Raw genomic sequence first — 4,179 nt, 5'->3', positions numbered from 1 at the left:
TGAAAGTAGTCAATTTGGAATAAAATACGGGTCGAGTGATAATACCCGATAATTATGAACTAGTACCATGCAAGGTACCATATGACCACGTTAGTATAATATATAAAGTATATATGAAATATTTTTAAAAATAAATAAAATTTTAGTAATTTGTGATAATTTTTAAATTATACGGGTAATTGATTAATTATCGGGTAACAAAACATTACCGAGTTAACTAATAAGCGGATAAAATATAATTAAGAAACCCCAAAGCCACGTGGCTTAAAGCCACAATGGCTAAGAATGACTCTTAGTCATTCAAGCCATGTGGCCACTTATAGGGATTTCATTAGGTCTTATCAAGCAAAGACTTAGATATAAAATTTTATCCAAAGTAAGACTTGTTGTCTTACATGTAAGACATGGTATTAAGTCTCCTTATTAATAATTCAAAGTTTTTTGATCATTATCAAACAACAAAAACGTTGGGCAGAAGCAAATTTCAAAGTTCAACAATTAAATCCATTTGTATTTGGTTTTCAAACCAAGGAAGTTAGAAGCAGAATCATTTTCGTTGAAATATTCAAGCATTCAACAATTCAATCCTTAGCCAACATTTCGTTCAAAAAACGTTAGAAGCAGAATAAATTCGTCCGAGATTTCAAGTTCGTCCGAGTGTGAATTTCGTCCATATTTCGCAGAAGCAAATTCGGCCAAATAATTCCAGGAACAGGTATGTTAAGGCTCTCCATTCTTTCTTTTGGCATGGTCAAGATTATACGAAAGAAACGAGCAAATACACGGTTTCTTTAAATTATTCTATTCATAGAAATAGTAGGGGTGTCTATATTCTTGACTTCCCATGAGAATTATTATTTTCTTCTGTTCATGGGTCTCAAAATAATACGCAGTTGGAAAATTTATCTAGAAGGGATATTGAGATTATTACGTATTTTTCATGCATTTCGTACATGTGCATTGACCCATGACCAGATGGCGTTATATACGCGTATATATGTAAATATATGTATATGGGATATGGGAAAAGGTTACGGCGTTATATACACACCACCACCTGATCAGTTGGTATGTGATAATGATATTGCCCACAGTGGCTAAAATATGATTCAAACGGCGTTATATACGCGTATATATGTATGTATATATATGTATATGGGATATGGAAAAGGTTATGGCGTTATATACGCACCACCACCTGATCAGCTGGTATATGTTGATGATGTTGCCCATGGTGGCCGAGATGATATGATGGGATGCCCCCAGTGGCTTGATGATATTATGTACACCATACCTATGCATGGCATGACATTTACACGCACATGCATGACATTATAAATGTTTCAATATTTACAAATTTATTCAAATTTAAAAATGTGTTTCAGTATTCCATGTTTCATTTATGTCTTTTACGTACTAATTTCCATGCCTTACATACTCAGTACATTTTTCGTACTGACACCCTGTTTCACGAGGCCTGCGTTTCATGTCCGTTGGTGCAGGTAGGCAAGCTGACGGTCCCCATTCTTAGGATCCCTGATCAGCGAGAGTTGGCGTGCTCCATTTTATCCGGAGCGGCTTTTGATATTGGTACGATACGTTTGTACATATATATATATATGAGTATGACGTGGCTCAGTCCCGTCTTTGTACAGCTATGTTTCTGTTAGAGGTCTATAGACAGTATGTCTAGTTGGGTTGTATGTGGCCTTGTCGGCTTTCAATTTTTGATGTATAGTTGTCTATAGCAGCCTTACCGGCTCGCCCACTGTATTCTGCCTGTATAAGTACATATTCCTTGATGACAGACTTCTTTCACGTATGTTAATTTTGTAATGCAGCAGATGTTATTCAGGTTCATATTTTAGACGCATGCTTAGGGGTGTTTGACAGGTAAGACTCAGGCGCCTGTCGCGGCCCATCGGATTGGGTCATGACAAAAGTGGTATCAGAGCAGTTCTGTCCTAGAGTTGTCTACAGACCGTGTCTAGTAGAGTCTTGTTTATGGGTGTGTCGTGCACCAGACTTATAGATAGGAGGCTACAGGACATATAGGATGTTATCCTCTTTTCTTATATTAGATTGTGCAATATAAGCATTCGTGTTCCTAACGATGTGTTACGTTTTTAGCGATGCCTCCGAAGACTACAACCGCTAGCACGGGTCAGAAGGCTATAAAGGTGCCAGAAAGAGAGATAAGTTATACTATGGATTCAGACCCATCAGAGATCATGGGTTCTATTGAGGAGGATCCATCCGAGGATCCATATGAGCCATCCGTTAGAGTTGTTTCAACCACTCCGGCAGTAGATGGGGTGAGAGGAGTTCCGACCTCACCAAGGCCCTTAGTTTCACAACCCGTTGATCAGGGTATGAGGGGAGTAGTGCATGGATTGGCACAACCGGGATTCCCTCAGGCTTAAAACTATGTCAAAGTATTTGAGGACACCAGCTCTTCTGAGGTTCCGGATAGTCCACAGTCTTGGGAGTCCGTCAATCAAGGTTCTTCAGTGTATGTTATGGGATACGCAGAGGAAAAAGATAGTAGTCGGGCCAAGAGAAGGAAGGTAACTGATAAGGACATGAAGATTCCGCTTTGAAGTGTGTCTGATCGAGGTTCTTATGTAGGACGAGGCAAGGACTCTCTACTGTAGGCTTCCTACAAGTGCCAGTTTTTGGTTGGTGGGTTCCACCTCTTCTTAGAATATTACCATGTCAAGGTTTTAAAGGTGTTTGGTTGTTTTATGAGGATGTAGGGAGCCCCGTCCTGACTTGTATATATATTGGTTATGCCTACTTAGAGGCTTTGCAGATAGTATCATGTATATAGTTTTGGGTATGATATGTCTACGGCCTAGTCGACCCCTATGTATATAAACCTTTTTCTAAATTAGTTATGCGAGTTAAGTCTTAATGTTGTTATGTATATATATGGATGTTGCCGTAATGACCCATGATAGATTTGAGAACAAACAAGGATAAGGTACGTGGTGCTCGGTTAGGTAGGACTTGATATTATAATTGATATGGATTGATTGGCCTTTTGTTATGCTAACATCAAGTATAGACCAAAGGTGGGTTGATTTCAGTTTCCAGGAAAGCTTGTTTTAGAATGGAAAGATAATACTGCATCACCAAGAGGTAAATTTATCTCCCATATCAAGGCAAGGAAGATAATCAGAAAGGACTACATTTATCACTAAGTTCGGGTTTAGGATACGGAAGTAGAATTACCAACCATTTAGTCCATCCCTATGGTGAATAAGTTCCCGATGTTTTTCCTGATGAGCTTCCGAGTCTTCCGTCAAGCAAGAAATTGAGTTTGTTATTGTCCTACTACCAGATACTCACTCAATATATATTCCTCCCTATAGAATGGCCCCCGCAGAGCTAAACGAGTTAAAGGAACAACTAAGGGGCTTGCTTGAAAAAGATTTTATCAGGTCTAGTACGTCACCATGGGGAGCACCTGTGTTGTTTATGAGAAAGGAGGATGGTCCCTTACGAATGTGTATTAATTATAGGCAGTTGAATAAGGTGACGATCAAGAATAAGTATCTGCTCCCGAGGATTGAGGATTTATTTGATCATTTACAAGGTGCCAAGTGTTTTTAAAAGATAGGCTTGAGGACCAGGTACCATCAGGTAAGGGTTAAGGAGGAAGATATTCCGAAGACAACATTCAGGACCGGATACGTGCACTTTTCATTTCATGTTATGTCGTTCGATTTGACCAATGCCCCAGCAGTATTCATGGATTCAATGAATCGTGTTTTCAGGCCCTTTTTAAGATCTGTTCATAATCATATTTATCGGCGATATATATTGGTATATTCTCGTTCAGAGGCTGAGCATGCACATCATCTGCATATTGTGCTCAGAGTTCTACAAGAAGGGAAGTTGTGTGCAAAATTTTCTAACTATGAACTCTGGTTGAACTCCGTAACTTTCCTTGGGCATATTATTTCCGGTAAAGACATCCGAGTGGATACACAAGAGACTGAGGCAGTGAAGACTTTGCCTAGACCCACAACACCGATGAAGGTTCGTAGCTTCTCCATTTGGCAGGATATTACAAGAAATTTGTAATTGTCTCGTTTAATGTTCCAGAATAACATAAAGAATTCTATGATTCAAGTAAGATGAAGAAAAATTTCGAATAAGTATAGATAGATATAT

General features: G+C 38.8%; 1 long non-coding RNA gene across 1 annotated transcript; it reads left to right on the top strand.

The window, feature by feature from the left end:
• Nucleotides 1–389: 389 nt before the first annotated feature.
• LOC142162584 (uncharacterized) lies at nucleotides 390–2,897 on the top strand. The gene is made up of 3 exons (XR_012693816.1): nucleotides 390–715; nucleotides 1,503–1,590; nucleotides 2,131–2,897. It is a non-coding gene; the product is annotated as an uncharacterized LOC142162584 (long non-coding RNA).
• Nucleotides 2,898–4,179: the final 1,282 nt, after the last annotated feature.

The sequence above is a fragment of the Nicotiana tabacum genome, chromosome 8 (genome assembly GCF_000715075.1).
Source record: "Nicotiana tabacum cultivar K326 chromosome 8, ASM71507v2, whole genome shotgun sequence".
Lineage (NCBI taxonomy): Eukaryota > Viridiplantae > Streptophyta > Magnoliopsida > Solanales > Solanaceae > Nicotiana > Nicotiana tabacum.
The sequence above is the reverse complement of the archived record's forward strand: the minus strand, read 5'-3'. Positions and strand labels throughout refer to the sequence as shown.